The sequence below is a fragment of the Eleginops maclovinus genome, chromosome 22 (assembly GCF_036324505.1).
Source record: "Eleginops maclovinus isolate JMC-PN-2008 ecotype Puerto Natales chromosome 22, JC_Emac_rtc_rv5, whole genome shotgun sequence".
Classification (NCBI taxonomy): Eukaryota; Metazoa; Chordata; class Actinopteri; order Perciformes; family Eleginopidae; genus Eleginops; species Eleginops maclovinus.
The window spans coordinates 5,203,805-5,223,917 of NC_086370.1; the positions used below are offsets into that span (position 1 = coordinate 5,203,805).

The 20,113-nt window shown below is 42.4% G+C and overlaps 1 protein-coding gene and 1 long non-coding RNA gene across 2 annotated transcripts in view; both read left to right on the forward strand.

The window, feature by feature from the left end:
* Nucleotides 1–9,453: 9,453 nt before the first annotated feature.
* Nucleotides 9,454–10,527, forward strand: LOC134859261 (uncharacterized). Its single transcript, XR_010165066.1, has 2 exons — nt 9,454–9,653; nt 9,772–10,527. It is a non-coding gene; the product is annotated as an uncharacterized LOC134859261 (long non-coding RNA).
* Nucleotides 10,528–12,076: 1,549 nt separating this feature from the next.
* Nucleotides 12,077–20,113, forward strand: part of sertad2b (SERTA domain containing 2b) — a 38,896-nt gene continuing 30,859 nt past the window's right edge. The window contains exon 1 of the mRNA XM_063875087.1: nt 12,077–12,625. The gene's annotated coding sequence lies outside the window, so the exon portion shown is untranslated. The remainder of the gene's footprint in view (nt 12,626–20,113) is intronic.

Consider the following 20,113-nt stretch of genomic DNA (forward strand, 5'->3'; position numbering starts at 1 on the left):
TACATCCCTTCTGACACCGGAAGATATTTTCTTCTTCAGCGCTGTGACAGAGGACATCTTTGTTGTTGGTTAACTGCCCCCGTGTGGTGTGAAATATTCCTCTAATGCCTCATTCCTTAGGCTTTTAATTCCCTTTTCCCCAGGTGGATTTCCCATAATTAGCCAATGATTCAAAGGATTTATTGCAGGGATGGAGAGGTATTCAGATCTTGTACTTGAGTAAAAGTATAAATAGCAGAGTGTAGAAATACTCTGTTACAGTAAAAGTCCTGCATTCAAAATGCTACTCAAGACAAAGTACAAAAGTATTAGCATCAAAATGTACTTAAAGTACTAAAAGTAGTCTTTGTGCAGATTGGTCCATTACAGAATAATATATCTGATATGTTTGATTATAATGCAGATTTGGATTAATGACATCAAATATAATCAGCCCTTAAATCAGACTTTAGTTCACCTGGAGTAAATCAGCAGCTACCCTGCAGTATACAGAGTCATTCAAACTAGCTGCACCTTTACCAGCTCTGAGAACACTTTAATGATCAATCATTATAAAACATATCAGAGATATTATTCTGAAATGGACCAATCAAACAATGACTACTTGTACTTTTAGTAGCCTACTTAAGTATATTTTGACGAGAATACTTTTGTTCTTTTACTTGAGCAACACTTTGAATGCAGGACTTTTACTGTAACAGAGTATTCCTACACTTCGGTACTTGTAATTTTATTCAAGTACACGATCTTAGCACTTCTTCCACCCCTGATCATATTACTGTTACATGTTTTGTTTTAATGGGGATTACTCAGAGGTTTACAATGTTACAATACACTTTAATGAAGAAAAACGTATTTTTGATATTTGTTTTCTATTTTATTTATTTGCATTGTATTTGAGGTAATCCAGCAGTAACGGAAAGTAATCAGGTTACCTCACTTTATATTTTGATACTTTGAATAATTTACTGATGACATTGTTTTAGATGTAGTAGTAATTGCGACGACATACATTGTTAAGCTAACCCTCCCAACTGATTAGTAATCTGTGGGGTTATGAACGTGTGGTTAAAATGAAGTTCTCACTTGTTTCCCTCCCCATTGGGTTTTGGGCCCCAATTTTTGTAGGGTGTATTGGTTAATGAACAAAAATATTTGAACAAAAAATTATGTTAAAACAAAAACGAGATGCTGAGAATTGAGAGGATTAAAGTCCATTTTATTTCTTCTACAGAGAGACTTTCACAACCTAAATTATATTGATCGCTTCTTAATAGACAGTGTTAGCTGTGTAATATAGCCCGTCTCTATCTGTCAAAAACACTCTAATGGTTACAGCAGGATAAAATGAGAGCTGTAGAAACATAGAACACTCCCTGATTCCAGAATATGTCCACATTCTGTCAGAACAGGTATATAGGCTAGGAATCAGTCAGACCTCGTTCAGTATGAACTGCTCAGACAAGAGACACAGAAATAAAATTGCTCTTCAATTACTTTCAAATTGCAAAACTTTGACAAAAGTAACATGTTGCTTTCAACTCTGAAAGAGACACACCTGCAGCTCCCAGGGACCTCCACAGGTGAAGCACACAACATGTTCCTACTCATGTTTAATCATCTGAAAATATTGAAACATGTCACTTATATTTGATAGAGTTATTATTACTTTGGTTAAGACTGGTTGAGCCAGAAGACTTTTAGAGAGTAGTCTGTAAAACTAAATGTCTGCATCTCTACAGTACTAAAGGAGCAATAGTTCATTCAGTTAGATCAGGGATTCCCAAAGTGTGGTGGTGCGCGAGCTGCCACCAGGGGATGCGCGAGATGAAACATGTAATGGTGGTCTGGTGTGAAAATATTACATAGTGATGTTTTTTAAGTGGGATTTTTCCATAGATTAAAATAAAAAACAGGAACAATAAACATTTCCTTTGTCCCTTTTATTTTAAATAAAAAAACTATAATTTATTAGTTTTTGATAGAAACGTAGAAGCTGCTGTCTTCTTCTACGTTTCACTGTAGCTGTCATGGCACACGTTTAAATATGGTGTTTTACTGCCACCTTGTGGTTAATTTTGAGATAGGCAAGCACTAACAGGAAGTTAACGTGCATTCGCAATAGTTGTACTCGTACTCTGTCTTACCGAGAAGTTGATGGTCACTTACTTAACACGTTCATGCTTGAGAAGGCTTTACTTGTAAGTACACAAAATACTGTATGAGCCACTGTTTGTTTTGTAGTCTGTTTAATGTGATGGAAAACGTTTTTGGGAAACTAGCATCATTAGATTAGATATGAAACCCTGCCTTAATGTAGCGTGTTTAGCATTATAGCTAACATTTGCCTGTTAGGCTATATGTACCTTTGTGCAACGTGAACCAATATATTCTTTAATTTGTACTATTTGTTTACTTGCAGTTTTACAAATATCTAGAGGGAAAAACACTTCAATAGAAGAAAAGAAAGAAGTAAACAACAAAGGAAATACACTTCTGCTTCCAAGTCTTTTATTTGCTAGTTTAGCCCTCAGAGTGTTAGCTGTCTGTCAAGTTGGGCAAAGGAGCGCGCAGCTAGGACAGAACAGTAAAAAAGTAACCTGCACGGCTAGCAGAACTACACAGAGAGTGATCTTCAGTCTCAGCTCTTCTCATCGTCTTCACCACTGCTAACGCTCGGCAAACAGCAGTTCAGAACGATGGAGAACAAGCAAATCAGAGATGAAATAGCAAAGTCAGTTGTCTCCTCATCCAGCAGTAGTTCAATCGGCAGAGTAGCTGAAGCCAGGGCTAAAATGGAGGCAGCCCGTGCACGAGCTCAATATGCTAAAATGGAGTCAGACCTTTTGATAGAGAAAGCACAACTGGACGCTAAGTTGAATAACTTGAGACATGATAAGGAGCTGGTAGCAGCCATGGCGGAAGTCACTGCGCTCGAAGCAGCATCCGTAGACGGCGACCGCAATTCAGTCATTCGAGAAGTTGAGAAAAGAACACAGCAGTATGTCTCGCAGCAACAGCAATGGCAACCAACTGAACGCCCTAAGCCAGACACGCCAGAACGCCTTTTCCCAACTGTTCATTTACTGACACCAGGGTCACCCACCAGACAGCGCCTTAGTGCACCCATAGCCCGTTTCGCTGACACAGGATTTGAGAGCAGTATGAGGCCAACACCACCCAGGCACACTGATACTACTACACCTGATCACATTCCTCCAGTGCAATCTCCAACAGGACCAGTGAGGACCTCGCCCAACAGAGACTTCCTACGGCGACCACAAGATGGCGATTCAGGGGTGAGTGATGTAGCAAGATACTTGGCACGCAGAGATCTTATCACCTCAGGCCTCTCAAAGTTTGATGACTGCCCCGAGAATTATTGGGCGTGGAAATCTTCATTCACTAACGCTACAGATGGACTAAATCTCAGCTCAAGTGAAGAGCTTGACTTGCTCTTGAAGTGGTTAGGGCCAGAGTCTGCAAAGCATGTCAAAAGAATAAGAGCTGTGCATGTTACTCTACCTCCCCATGGATTGACAAAGGCTTGGGAGTGTTTAGAAGAATGCTATGGGTCTCCAGAGATAATAGAGAAGTCACTCTTTGACAGACTCACACATTTCCCAAAAGTCAGTAACAAGGACCCAGTGAAGCTGAGAGAGCTCAGCGACCTCGTTAGTGAGATTGATGCAGCTAAAGATGAAGGCTACCTGCCTGGTCTGTGCTATTTAGACACTGCAAGGGGAATTTCCCCGATAATAGACAAACTGCCACACAACCTTCAAGAAAGGTGGCTCTCACAGGGCTTCAAGTACAAATCCACACATAGCGTACCTTTTCCACCGTTTTCATTCTTTTGTGATTTTCTCTCCAAAGAGGCCCGAGCACGCAACGACCCAGGTTTCAGACTCCAAAGTGGCGGCCCAGAATATCCAAAGCCAGACAGCGTTGTTAAGAAGCCGTACAGGAGTTTTGTGTCAGCCCACAAGACGGATTTAACACAAGAGAATGACAAACAGGAAGCTTCAGGTCACCATGCAGGTGATGTGGAGAGGCAGTGCCCCCTTCACAAGAAGCCGCACCCCCTCAAGCGCTGCAGGGGGTTCCGCAGCAAACCCATTGATGAGCGTAAGGCTTTTCTTAAGGACAATGGTGTGTGTTTCAGGTGCTGTGCCTCGACAAACCACATGGCCAAAGACTGTAAGGCCATCGTCAAGTGCAGAGAGTGTGAAAGTGAGCGTCACATCTCTGCTCTTCATCCAGGGCCGCCGCCACCACTTTCTGGCTACGGCGGGGAGAGAGCAGAAGAAACGCCCCAGCCTGCTGTCACTTCCCAGTGCACCGAAGTCTGTGGAGAGGGTCAAAGTTCAAGGTCCTGCTCCAAGATCTGCTTAGTAAAGCTCTACCCCAAAGCAAACCCAGAACAGGTGACAAAAGCATATGCTGTGTTAGATGATCAAAGTAACAGGTCCCTCGCCAGGTCTACCTTCTTTGACATGTACAACGTCCATGGGTCAGACTCACCTTTCACACTCCGCACGTGTGCCGGAACAAGAGAGATGACGGGGAGAAGAGCCACAGGGTTTATCGTGCAGTCACTGGATGGAGCTACAACACTCACACTGCCCACACTAATCGAGTGCAACAACATCCCGAGCGACCGAGCTGAAATACCAACCCCGGAGGCAGCAGCACATCACCCACATCTCAAGTCGATAGCCCACTTCATCCCACCACTGGACCCTGATGCCAAGATCCTCCTCCTGCTGGGTCGTGACCTACTCAGAGTCCACAAGGTGAGAGAACAGCGGAACGGCCCACACGATGCCCCTTATGCGCAGAGAGTAGACCTAGGGTGGGTCATCATCGGAGACGTCTGCTTAGGGAACACTCACAAGCCTGCAGCTATAAAAACCTACCGCACTAACGTCCTCGAGAATGAACGTCCCTCCTTCTTCAGCCCATGTCCGAACAGGCTCCACATCACAGAGGTATGGCTTTCAGTCTGAAAACAGACTCCTCCCAGACACACTTACACCACATGAATGTAATCTGGGAAGCACAATCTTTAATACAACCAAAGATGACAACAAAATAGGGCTCTCTGTCGAAGACAGACTCTTCTTAGAAGTCATGGACAGAGAGATGCACATGGACAGTGCCAACAGCTGGGTGGCACCACTTCCATTCAGAACACCCCGCACACACTTACCTCGCAACCGAGACCAGGCTCTCACACGGCTGGCTTCTCTTCAGCGCACTCTGGAGAGAAGGCCTGAAATGAAAAATCACTTTGTTACTTTCATGCAAAACATCTTTGATCGTGATCATGCTGAGTTAGCCCCTCAACTCCAAGATGGAAAAGAGTGTTGGTATTTACCCATCTTCGGGGTTTACCATCCACAGAAGCCAGGCCAAATCAGAGTGGTCTTTGACTCAAGTGCAAAGTGTCAGGGTCTGTCACTCAACGACGTCCTCCTTTCTGGACCTGACCTTAATAACAGCTTATTAGGAGTTTTGCTGCGCTTCAGGCGTGAGGCCGTAGCAGTCACCGTGGATGTTGAACAGATGTTCCACAGCTTCGTTGTACAAGAAGACCATCGAGACTTCCTCCGCTTCTTCTGGCACAAACACAACGACCCGGCTAAAGACATCTGTGAGTACCGCATGAAGGTTCATGTGTTTGGCAACAGCCCATCCCCTTCAGTTGCTATATATGGCCTTCGACGTGCTGCAGCTCACGGCGGGGAGGAGTTCGGGTCGGATGCACAACACTTCGTTGAGAGGGAGTTTTATGTGGATGATGGGCTTTTGTCAAGAGCCACAGTCAGCGAAGCCGTCAATCTGCTAAAGCGCACTCAAGAAATGCTCACCAGCATCACACAGGGAAAAGACATCTCTGTCCACAGTTCATTACACAAACTCAGTCCCTATTGTGATGACGAAGGCATCATCAGAGTTGGAGGAAGACTCAGCCAGGCCAACCTTGAATACAAAGAGAAACACCCTGCTGTCATACCAAGTGGTCATGTTGCCAAGCTTCTCATAGATCACTATCATCGGCGGGTGCAGCATCAGGGGCGGATTTTTACAGAGGGAGCTCTCCGATCTGCAGGATATTGGCTAATGGGAGCCAGAAGACTCATAAAGACTGTCCTTCACAACTGCATCACTTGCAGAAAACTCAGAGGTCGAGCTAATGAACAGAAAATGGCTGATTTACCACACGACCGCCTGAGCACCGAACCTCCATTCACCTTCATTGGCCTAGATGTTTTTGGCCCCTAGCCTGTGCTCACACGCCGTACCAGGGGAGGACAGGCTAACAGTAAGCGATGGGCCGTCCTTTTCACGTGCTTGAGCACACGTGCTATCCACATCGAACTGATTGAGTCTATGGATACATCCAGTTTCATCAACGCCCTCCGCCGATTCTTCAGTCTGCGAGGCCCTGCCAAACAGATCCGATCAGACTGTGGAACTAATTTCGTGGGTGCCTGCCGGGAACTGGGTTTCCTGTTGTCCGAGCCCAGCATGTCAAGCATCAGAAGGTGCGTCAGCGAAGAGGGCTGCACCTGGGTCTTTAACCCGCTTCATTCTTCCCACATGGGAGGCAGCTGGGAACGAATGATTGGAATATCCAGACGCATCCTCGACGCAATGCTCCTTCAATCTAGCCAAACTCACTTGACACACGAGGTGCTCTCTACACTCATGTCAGAGGTAACCGCCATCATCAATGCCAGACCACTGTCCCCCATCACGACTGACCCAGACTCTCCTTTACTCCTCACCCCGGCTATGCTCCTCACTCAGAAGGTGTGCACTCCTCTTCCTCCCCCCGGAGGTTTCAATGGAAAAGATCTCCATAAACAACAGTGGAGACAAGTGCAGCGCCTCGCAGACATGTTTTGGAGCAAATGGAGGCGGGAATATATTGGAACACTTCAAAGCCGGAGCAAGTGGCAGACTGATCAACCAAACCTCAAGGTGGGAGATGTGGTGCTGATGAAAGACGGACAAGTCAATCGCAATGAGTGGCCTATGGGCCTTATCAACAAGACCTTCCCTGACAAGGACAGTAAGGTCAGAAAAGTCGAAATAAAGATCATCAAGAACGGAACAGCCAAGACCTATGAGAGGCCTGTGTCTGAAACAGTGCTTCTTATGTCTTCTGAAGATTGAGCAACACTTCATTGTTTAGAGACTGTAAATTGTGTGTTTCTGTTTTACATGCCATTAGTTTTAATTGTAGTGGTATTTTCTCAAATCCCAGACGGGGAGTGTCATGGCACACGTTTAAATATGGTGTTTTACTGCCACCTGGTGGTTAATTTTGAGATAGGCAAGCACTAACAGGAAGTTAACGTGCATTCGCAATAGTTGTACTCGTACTCTGTCTTACCGAGAAGTTGATGGTCACTTACTTAACACGTTCATGCTTGAGAAGGCTTTACTTGTAAGTACACAAAATACTGTATGAGCCACTGTTTGTTTTGTAGTCTGTTTAATGTGATGGAAAACGTTTTTGGGAAACTAGCATCATTAGATTAGATATGAAACCCTGCCTTAATGTAGCGTGTTTAGCATTATAGCTAACATTTGCCTGTTAGGCTATATGTACCTTTGTGCAACGTGAACCAATATATTCTTTAATTTGTACTATTTGTTTACTTGCAGTTTTACAAATATCTAGAGGGAAAAACACTTCAATAGAAGAAAAGAAAGAAGTAAACAACAAAGGAAATACACTTCTGCTTCCAAGTCTTTTATTTGCTAGTTTAGCCCTCAGAGTGTTAGCTGTCTGTCAAGTTGGGCAAAGGAGCGCGCAGCTAGGACAGAACAGTAGCCTAGGATATATGCACGCCAACTCGTTTCATTCATTTTTTCAAATATAATTAACTGGCTGATATCAGGGATATTTATTTTTTTTTGCGGTTTTTTGGGGGGGTGCGTCAACCCGGTTGGGACTTAGAAGGGGGTGCGCCGCAAAAAAAAGTTTGGGAACCGCTGAGTTAGATAAATACCAGGAAAACAGTGAGATAAGGGAGAAAGAAAAACGGACACAAACATGAGGAAAAATTGCAGTTTATGGAAAGAAAATCGTTAAAAACTTTATTTTAACAAAATTAATTAGGATAGCAGAGCAGTATCTATCATAAACTTGGAGTTGATTGATATTTTCTCATCAATCATTTGCTTTCAAGTAGCGTGTTGAATGCTCCTCATTTAGATGATCTGAAAGTCTCCTGTATTGCTTCGTGCTGACTGAATGTAGTAGCTAAACACATGTTTTCTCCATGTGTCTGTCTCAGGACCTGAGGCCGAGATCCATCCCTTCGACGTGCTGAACAGTGTGTACCAACTGCTGGACTTCACAGACACCGGCACCTTCAGTTCAGTCGCTGAGTGTAACAACACGGAAACCAAAGAATCCGTGGCTATCAAGATCTTTAAGGGGTCCCAGAAGCACAAGACAGAGGTACATCATCTGAGACTTTAAATAGCACATTTCATATAATGCCATTTATCAATAACTGTTACTTAGATGCCTAATGTTTTGTGTTTTCTCTTCAGCTGGCCATGTTGAAAATGATCCGTGGTCTTAACCAGAACAACCTTGTTCGATTCGTGGAGAACTTTGATCACAAAGGGTACTCATGTCTTGCCTTTGAAAGGTTGGACGTGAATCTGCACGAGCTGCTCAACAACTGACCTGGCCACCCGCTCTCTCTGGAGGAAATCAGACCCATAACACAACAGGTACGTGGATAACGTGGTAACGGTACCATGAGGAGTTGTGTACACCAACAACTGCGGCAACTTTACTCATCTTTTGTCTCTGCAGCTGCTCAGTGCACTCAAGTCTCTGAAGACTGTTGATCTGATTCACGCTGATACAAAACCTCAGAACATCATGCTGTTGATGGAAAACGACCAAGTCAGAGTCAAAGTGATTGACTTTGGTTCAGCTGTCGTATCTGCTGAAGTCAAACGTGGTGTCATCATGCAGCCAGCTGCTTACAGGTGGGGTTTTTCGGTTCCAGTTATCATTAGTTGTTGTTTTTTTGTAATCGAATCACTGCATGATGAAAAACATTCTAAAATCAAAACGCTTGTCTTCCACCCTCAGGTCTCCTGAAGTTATTCTGGGCCTTCCTATCACAGAGGCAGTGGACATGTGGTCTTTGGGTGGTGTTTTGGCAACCATGTACCTCGGCAGCCCGTTATTCCCTCAGAGATGCCTGTATTATCAGGTATATGATCTAACACACTTGTATTTCAGTGTATATCTTCAATTCCGAAATAGGAACTTTTTATCTAGTAGGATTTCTGTTATCCAGATGAAAACCATCGTTAAGATGCTGGGTAAGCCGGACGACAACGTCCTAAGAGACGGCACCCACACCCTGCTGTATTTCAGCCCAAAGCAGAACTCCGCAAAGTCAGCATGGAGGCTCAAGGTATGTCACTATCTTTAACTGCATCAAGAAGAGCGGATGTTGTTTTCTAAAACTGGGCCAAGATCCTTCTTATAAATATTTGCTTTGCTGTTTTAGACTGCTTATGAGTACAAGGCAGCGACTGGCTTTCCCCCACAAAAACACAGAGGGAGTTCAACCAGTGTGAGACATCTGGACAACCTGCTGAAGGTAGGGTTCTTCTTTTAATAAGTAAATAAATGACACGTTTGGAATATCCATGATTTAGTTCAGCCATTTTTCGTTTTCTCCTCTAAATTTAAATGTTTGACTTCATTTCCAAATGCAGCTAAACCCAGAGGAGAACTCTGACCATAAGCAAAGGTTCGTCAGCCTCCTGCATAAGATGCTGCACCTGAATCCTCAGAAGAGAATCACACCCAGTGACGCACTGCTACACCCATTCATAACTGGACTGGATGCTGATGACTCTCTGGTAGAGGAATCATCTGAGGAAGATAGCGGTTGCGCTGGTGACAGTGATTCCCTTCACACCTCAGAGGTTGCTTCATCGGACATGAGCCAAACAGACGTAGCCTGCGCCGCCGCTGAATCAGTAGATTCACTTGTCGGTGTAGAAATCGTAGCTGTGGTTTTCTCCATTGATGAGGCCTCAGATGGTGCCGCTGACACCATGACTGTTGATGCTGTTCCAGAGGACGAAGTCTCAGCTCTCCGTTTCTTCACTTTTGAAGGCTTACTAGGTGGTGGAGACTCAAGCCGAGCAACAACTGACCTGTATGATGCCGTTTCAGCTGACAAAGGCACAGCCGATAACTCTGCTCCAGCCATGACAAAGGCAGCACTCAAAAGCCCATCCACTGGTGAAGGTCCTCCACCCATGACGGTTGACTCCACTGACGCCCACATCAGCTCGGAGGGAGTCGTAGCCAGAAACAGTCAGGGGAAAAGGATCAGGAAGTTCTTCGGCAGAATATTCAGGGCCCTGAGCTGCTGTTGCTCTGCTAATGTTGAGCAATAATTTTATGTTATTTGTTTTCTTTGTGATTTTATTCCATTATTAAATGTTTTCTTGCATGTGTAATCTGGTGCAGAGTTTTTACCCATGTGAAACTATAAGACACCTCTGGTACAATGCGACATTGTCGCAGAGTATTAGTGACTGGAATTACATTATTAAAGAATATTTTAATGTTTTTCTCAAGTTTTGCTGGCAGCTATCTGGTCGTATTAGTTTCCATGACAAATATTAAAATAACGTATAACAAAGTCCCTGCAATAGACATGTTTAAACTCCATTACTATGCATAACAGTTTTTTTTCCATTTTAAAACCTTTTTTTGGAAAACAGGGCTTATTTTCTCAAAACACAATTCCAAAACCACACAGCCAAAGTGCCAAACACCTCATATATCTTGCAAAAAGAAGTACTGCACTCAAAACTACATAAACACTTACCAAAACTGAACTTTTGCACCAAATGGCACACACTTCATTTATAATACAAGACACTTTGTCCAACCAACTACACACCATTGTGCTTACAGTGAAAGTTGTTAACTGCAAAAAGTAAATATAAAAAAGATAAATCAGCATCAAAAGTTAATCTTTAATCAGTTTTAACAACAAAACCAAACAGGTCCTTAAATCACATTTAGGTTAAAAAACATATAATGTATAGCCTAATGCTTATACATTTACAAAATACAACCTGACGTATCCGTCAACTTCTGCTATCTTCTCAAAGTTTATTTTAAGCAGGAAAATATACAATCCCACTAAAGTTTCAGTGAGAAAACACCAACCTTCGTCACCTGAGGGTGCAGTGAGACAACACATGTCAGCTAATAGTGTCCAATGAAAAAAGACAGGTGCAGAGGAAAACATTTGAAATGATTTCAGTTGAAGATTCCTTTTAATAACCATCTATCATTTTTGACAATGATCTGATTGTTCACACTTTTCTAATAAATGCATTTTAATTTTAGACAACGTTAACATGTATTTTGTAAGCAAAGTTTTAATTCAATTTGTAATTTCTGCTTTAGACTAACCTAATTCGATGTTCAGAGAAGCTATCCTACTACAAGGCTTTTGGTGATACGGATTTAGGATACAAAAAAACCAACACTTTATTTCCTTACAGTTACATAACAAAAACACGTTATCAGATTACTGTTACATTATTGTAAATTGGGGATTACTAGCAAGATTACTGATTAGTGTACTGATGTTCTTTCTCTTGAATATTGGCATTGCATTTGGTTATCCAAAAGTGACAGAGTAATCAAGTGAAATTATATTTTGATACTTAGATTAGGTACTGGTTACATTTTTACCACGTAACGTTGCAACGGAATACATTGTTAAAGTAACCTTCCCCACCCTGCCTATTACATGTACTGAGTATGTAATGAATATACATGTTTACTAGTTGTACGCCTGTATAGAAAAACACACAGAAGCGTAGGGGGTTGCATGACTGTACTCGCTTCCGCAGAAATCACTATTGGCCGCCACCGTTGTGTGGGCGGGACACGACGCTATGACTCAGCTCTGAGTCACTGCACGACCTGTCTGTCACATACTGCTTGCTGCTGCGTTCATGTACCATGGGGGAAAAAATGACATTTTTAACTCGTGTCAGGTAAATATCGCTACGGAGACGGAAACAAGCCATTTTTTTCTGTAAGCCTATGTCTAAATATTATACTATATTATATATAGTTTAGCAGTAGGGTTTGTATGCAGAAGTGTTTTTTGTTTTACTTTACCACGCAATGCAAGTTAGATTATGCTACTTCAACCCTGTATTTTTCAGAAAGGCTAAAATAAGCCACATTTGTATTTATTCAGCCTCCAAACTCCAAAGTGAACCGAATATTATGGAGTAGGCTGTTTTCAACACCCCCGTACAAAGTAATATGTTGATCGCAGCCTTTTAACTGTGTGTGTCATGGTGAATAAACGCATCATCAGACTGGCTGCTTTACATGACTTCACATTGGTAGCGTTTTGATACACTGGAGGCGTTGGACTGATCCCCTGTCAGTTTCTTAGGGAAAGTAGACACTTTGGAGTGAGCGAGTCAGCTTTCTGCTATAACAACAACATTTCCAAAGCCATTTCTGTCAAATATATTTTCTACTTAAGCACCGTGCTGGACGGCTGTGTCATTGAGGGTGAGTCTTTATAGTTTTACCTTTAACTCTTGTAATGTGTACTGGTGTATGGGGCTCCTGGTTGTTTCTTGTTTGGTTTCCCTTTAACTTCTTTGCAAGGAATTAACTTCGTACTTGTTTCAGCACCTTAAACATTTTTCAAAAGTATTCCTTGGTAGCCTTAACACATCATATACACGGGTCAAATTAATGGTACTGTTGCCTGTCTTAATTAATCAACAACTCCACAAGTGGAAAAACGCAGCGTGGAATCCCCGTTACGCGTTGACAGTGTACCGCCAACTGCACCGGAGAAATGGTTGATTATTTAATGTAGCTTATTTCTTAAAGCTGATACAGGACAGAATACGCTTTTAGTTATATGTATTTAATCAGTGCTTTAAATCAGCATACATGTGACACATCAAATAACCGTATTAAATATATAACACCTTATATTTATGTAATTGTAAGCATTCTTCTACTATTGATAGACTTTTATATGAATCGTGTGTTTTTCAAGTTAAAACACACATATATGTATTTTTAATGTTTATTTGCCAATAAGGCAATATGTTCAGGGAGAGCAGTTTGAAAAGGTTATCGTCAGAGTGAAACCATGATTATCTGTCCGTGCTGTACTCCCTCTCACTGAGGAAACAGCGCGCATTCGCTGCTGTGTTGCTGCTGCTGCTGCTGCTGTCTGCGTTATATAACCGGGTTATGTTAAAGCTCACGCACACTGTCAGACAGTGATGTGCTGCTGCTCTTCCCCAGTGCACAGCAGTCTCTCCCTCAGCACAGGCCTGATTCGCAAGTGAGGCTGTGGTAGTGGGGGAGAGCGTGCGTGCGTGTGTGTGTGTGCTTGGACTCGTGCATGTAATGTCATCAAGTTCATTTTTCGAAAAACAATATTTTTAGGATGAGAAATGCATTTAAATGATTATGATGAAATTATTGCATGGATCTTTTATAACTATTATTATTATTATTATTATTATTATTATTATTATTATTATTATTATTATTATTTATGACAATATTATATTATGGAGGATAGTGTAATCATGTTTTATAATTATGCATCTTTTTGTTATCTCTTTGATAATCCCATCAAGTCTTTCATTCCCAATTGTAGATTTCTCACATTGATGAAAAGTTCAATAAGCCCAGTAACCTTCTGTACTGCAACTTTGATGTACTTCAAGGCCTACTACACTTGTGAATTGTCATTTATGTTACTTAAAACTACACTACTTTTTAGATGCAAGTACTGTTCCTGTATTTATTTGACAGCTTTAATAGATACCTTCATATTTAGATTTTAATTGGAAATATAAAAAAACCCTTCTCCAACTCTTTATAAAATAAAAAATGTAGTGGTAGCATTTGGACTTGACCTTTATGTGACTTTTTACAGCAAAAAGTGTGTTGTTTCCCCTAGATATGTTTCATTTCCACAAAAGTGTTGCGCTTATCTGATGCTTCTCTTTAAAATAAGGTTCAAGGGCTGAAAATATATCAAATCACAAAAAAGCTAAAATGAGCAAAAATTATACTTTTAAAAAGGAACCGTTTCAGTCAGTCTGGCCGATGTTGGGATCGCCTGACCTGGATAATTTGGCTGCCATCAAATGGCTGAAGACCTGCCACAACTTTGTCAACAGGATTACACCGACAACCCGGCTTCTAATTCATCAGATAATCTAGATTAAGGTACCGTAATTCGTCTGAGTTTCTGCCTGGAGCTCAGACACTGCGGCCCGTCTGGCAGACAAACTCAGCTGCCATCCAGGGTTCAGCGGGATGTTGCATTCATGACCCAGAACTAACTCCCTATGATACATCTGAATTTTGTTCTGCTGGTAGAGTTTGAACTCGCCTAATAAGTAATCTTTCCACAATTTGTAAACTTGTCAGAAGAAAACAGGTCACATACTATCTTTGACAGAATTTTGTTTTCAATTCAACTCATTTACCAGCTGCCATTCGAAATGGTTCGCTAGATAGTGTAGCTGGTGCTCAAGGTTAAGTACAATGAGTACATTTGGTCTCACCAAAAGTTGACACCCTTTTGGTATTTGTCTTACAACAATAAGCCTGTGGGGCCCAATATATTTGGGGTTCCGGTGTGGTTGTCTTGACTAAGACTTCCTCTTCTATTTTCTTGTCTTTGGAGTAGAGAAAATATGTCTAGAACCTGATCAGAAGTTGCCAGCACATTTTAAGTTACTATAATGCTAGATCCAAGATTAGCCATTAGAGTGGTGAAGGAATGAGTCCTCAAACCCGAAAATTAGTTTGCACTTTTCCTCTCCTGGTTTTTTTTAACATTTTTGTTGTTATATGCCTGAAATAGGATTTGTGGTTAACACAAGTTTAAGAGATTGCCGTGTTTTGTTCTATGATATAAAATATGTCAGTAAATACCGCACTGGTGCATCTCACACATTTGTATGTTTTAAAACAGCCCGACATGAGTCCGCCTTTAGCTTAGCCTTTAGCGTAGCCTTTAGCTTAATACGCTGATGTAGTTTGTTTATAGCCGAACGATGCTGACCTGCTGAACACAACGTGGTCAGTATTATAAACGTGTGTTTGCCACAGAGCTTACTCTCTGCAATATCACCAAAAAGCAATGGAATAATTCCATTGCTTTTTGTCGAGGGAGTCCTTGCAATGCTCACTTCTGGGCCGGCTTTCAAAAATACATCATCACTGCACCGCTCTGTGTGTTCGGGGGTTGCATGGGAAACCAGAACACTTCAGTTACCAAATATTTTCTGGTTGCCTACGGATTCTGCATTCATAATCAGAATCTGTTTATAGACATGAGTTCTCAGAGAATTGAATAAACTGAACTGAATGTTCCATCGTTCGAATAAAGCGCTCCACAAATGTGGTGGAATTCTCAATGAAACGACCGTCTTATAGGGTGAACCTGTGGCTACAGGTGGGGGTGGGGGGCTATCTACAAACATTGCAGGTGTGCTCCAGTCACATCACTGCTCAAAATCTCCCTGAACAGAACTAAACTCTTCAGAAGTTCCTCTGAATGGCACCCACCGATGTTTTCTGCCTTTCTGTTGTTATGCATTTGGCATTCAGTAGGGAGAATCAGGCAGAGAGACAGAGAGAGAGAGCTACTGTGAACTATAAATCTATAAATAGACAGTATGAGAGTGGCTGTGATGATAGCATCTCCACACTATAATCCCTCAGTAGGACTGGCATTACTCCACTGCACAACCCTGACATTGAACAGGTATGCCCTATAAGTGGGGTTATCTGGTGAGCTTGAGCCCTGACCTTGTATTAAGCTTGTTAATGTGGACCGGGGGTCTTAACCCATGTTCCACTCCAGCTTGAACAATCTAACTTCAGAGTAATCCTTTTAAACGTGTCGTGTACATGGTCTTGCGGGTCAGTGAGGCAGCAGGTGGGTGGCAGATTGTGTTCAGATCGTGCTCATTTAATGTTGTGGACTTTAACTGCCATTTGTTGAATTTATCACTGGACCCTCACTGTTGCTCTCTTCAGATATCATTCCCAGATATATTGCTGTTGACATGGAAAATTGTGCATTGGGTATAGCTAATTGCAGTATTACAAATTAAAAGCCATCGATTAAGGTGCTCTTGGAAAGCTTGTTATAGAGTGACGCAGTGATGACGTATTTGTAGGCCGACTCGTAAATTAACATCACAAAGGAATCCCTCGGCTACTAAAATCAAGAGGATTTTCCCATTGGATTTTGGTATATTGCAGAAAATATATTTTGCGGCAAATAATTGCATTTACGCTTTGATTACATTTGAATTGTGTTTTGGCACAATTGTGTTTTGTGGCAGGGTCTGAAATATACTTGTGGGGGGCGTGGTCTTGTCAAGTGCAACAACATGTCCGCGTCTTCCCTGTTAGTTCCGTCGTCTTCTCTGTTTCTCGTAAGGTCTCCCTTTCTGTTGGTCGCTTGTTAGCACACACTTCATGCGATAGCAGAGCGAACAGGTACAGGAGGCGTCGCGCGAGGGATCATTGTCCACTTTAATCGGTGCTCGTTGACAGATAAAACAAAAACAAAAACAAACAAAACCTAAATGGGTCGCAAAATATACTAAGGTGGCCGTTAATATACCTGGGTGGCCCGCCCAAGTGAAGTGTATGTATGGGAAACCCTGTAATGCTATAAACCATGGCTGCCCAAATTGGGGCCCGCGGGCCAAACTTGGCCCGCGACCGATTAAATTTGGCCCGTGCCTTCCCGCACTGTCCCACCATAAACGATCGGAAGTTCTCGTTGAAAATTATTTATTGGCGCACTACCAAATAATGCCATAGGATGGCGCTGTTGAGCTCCAGTCAGCTCCTAGCTACCCGATAACGCCCAAGACCAGTGAGTGAGAGGATTCAAGGATGGAGCGTAGTAGGCTGTGGCACACAGACAAACGAAAATTTTAAAAAACTTGGGAACAGGACTATTTTTTTACCGAGGTAGATTCCAATGCAGTGTGTCTGGTATGTAAGCAGAGGGTCGCTGTTTCAAAGGAATACAACATTCGCCGTCACTATCTAACTAAGCATGCGGCTGAGTTCGCAAAGTACACTGGAGAACATTGCAAGGTCAAGTTAGCAGACTTGCTAACAAAGCTAACCACCCAGCAGCGAACTCTACTTCAGCCGTCGACTGCACAAGAAAATGCCACTCGGGCTAGTTATCGCATTAGCAATGCAATCGTGAGAAGTGGGAGAGCTTTTGCAGCGGGTGATTTCGTCAAGGAGTGTTTGACAATTGCTGCCCAAGATGTGTGTCCAAATCAGATGCGTGTGTTTTCTCAAATTAGCCTGTCACGGAACACTGTCACCCGCCGCGTTGAGGACATGGCCGAAGACGTTCGAGGTCAGATAGCCCAAAGAGCAAGTCACTTTTCTGCCTTCTCCATTGCGTGCGATGAAAGCACCGACATGTCCGACTCAGCACAGTTGCTGGTGTTTTTGCGAGGCGTCAATGAGGACTTTGAAGTGTGTCAAGAACTAGCGGGCCTTGAAACATTGAAAGGGACAACAAAAGGTGTGGATATTTTTATGGCAGTGGAGCGAGTTCTGGACAAGAACGGTTTGAACTGGGAAACCCTATCTGGCATCATGACTGATGGAGCCCCCGCCATGGTCGGTAAGCGAGCAGGGCTAACTGCACTTGTGTCGGACAAGGTCTCCGAGTTTGGTGGCTCGATTTTAAAGTACCATTGTATTTTGCATCAGGAGCAACTGTGCGCTAAAAACATGGGCTTGAAAAACGTCATGCAGGATGTCGTCGCCATTGTCAACAATATTCGCTCAAAGGCCCTCTCACACCGTCAATTCAAAGCTCTGCTTGATGAGATGGATGCCCAGTATGGTGATGTATTGTACCATCAGGAGGTGCGGTGGTTGAGCCGTGGGAAAGTTTTGTGGCGTTTCTTTGATCTGCGCGAGGAAATAAGAGAGTTTCAAGCCACGAAGACGAACAACATCCAAGTGCCCACGGACAGTCACTGGCTTGCAGACCTGGCTTTTCTTGTGGACATCACAGAGCTGCTGAATATCCTCAATCTTCAGCTCCAAGGGAGAGACCAGATGATCACGCAGATGTATGACCATGTCAAAGCCTTCAAGCAAAAGTTCCAGCTGCTTAGCAGACATCTCTGAAAAGGTGAGATCTAACTTTAATATTTTATTGAACATAAAACAATGTATTACGCTTGTTGTCACAACCATGCTATCATAGATATATTGTTTGTGATGCATGTATACTTTGTGTTGGTGGAAAATAGATGTTCTTTTTAAAACCACTAAACCAGGCATTAAATCCAAAACAGTAGTTGTATTGCTTTTCATAGTCTACTGCAGCCATAAACAAAACAAAATATATCCCCTGCCCACCATTTGATTGATGATTGGTATTTCATTTCATTTCATGAACAACCTTGCATCTTACATTGCTGCTTTTGTCTTTGTGTCTGTATTTTCAGGAAATTTGGCACATTTCCCCAGCCTCAGAGAAGTTGGGTTGATGGAGGAAGACACACCAAAATACCTCAACATTCTCAACAATCTTGAGGTGGAGTTCGACCATCGCTTTGAAGATTTTCGTGGAAATACAACAGCATTTGAGCTGTTTGCTCAACCTTTTTCTGTGAATGTGGATGCAGTCAGTGAGGAGCTTCAAATGGAACTTTTGGAACTTCAGTCTGATTCAGACCTCCATAGCAGGTTCAGAGAGCTTTCCTTACAAGATTTTTACAGGTCTATTCCCGCACACAGATATGGCAAGATACGCAAACATGCCCAGGTTATGTTATCCCTCTTTGGAAGTACTTATGTCTGTGAGCAGGCTTTCAGCCTTATGAATCTTAACAAGTCCAAACTGAGGAATGCTTTATCTGACTCTCACCTACATGACATTCTCACTTTGTCAGTTAGTCAGCTTGAACCTGATATTGAGAGGCTTTTAAAAACCAAGAACAGGCTTCATGTTTCCCACTGATTGGACTACTACAGGCAGAATATGTAGGCCTGCCCTAGGCCCCCATTGTGTCACCTGGGAGTATGGTAGGCCCAAGGACTGGTAATGTTCCACACCTGTCCACAAATATTTCATAGTGCTTCAGTTATTTTTTTAATTTAAAGAAGCCAGATCGATGTTATGAAATGTTATTGACCTAAATGTGAAGCACAATAAACAGTGCAATTCATTTTTCAAAATGACTTTGTGATATAGTGTTTATTTTGCACACGTATGCTTAACTTACACACGTAATGTACTGCACTCATATATTTACCGTACACTTAATGTACTGCAAAATGATCATTTTGGCCCTCGGCCCTCCCCTCACGTTCAATTTTGGCCCTCCATCGGGAAGTATTTGGGCACCCCTGCTATAAACAAACTGTATCATGATTGCATGGCTGAGCATCACCATTGCTAAACTAAAGGCAGCTAATGGTAGTGTGATGACGTTCCAGTAGTTTATTTATTTAGCAACCACTGTTTTAATCACACATAGAAGTATCTAGTGCGGTATTACTGACGTATTTTACGTTGTGATCAAAAGGTGAATATTGCTTTGGCTTGTTTAAACCAAAGATGTTATTAACAATAAACATGTTGACTTTAAGGCGAGGGAACCGGAAGCCGTAAAATGCAAAGTCATTTCCGGGGTTTATGACCCATTCCTGCACCACTCTATAGCAGTGTTACACAATTGATCATTTGCTAACCCAGGTTTCCTAATGGTGCATTCACTCCGGAATCCAAAGTACATTCTATATGCGGCCCAATGACATACGAGGTAAAAAACAAATTGTATACAGATTCTCTAAAAATGTGCTCCGGCTGAAGTAAATGACGCAACTGCTGCGATGCAAATGAAGTAAACAGAAGACATTGGGGTCATTGACAATTAAAGACAGTAGAGATTTAGTCATGTTTTTTATTTCGTAAAGCTGTTCAATTCTGCTGGTACAAAATTG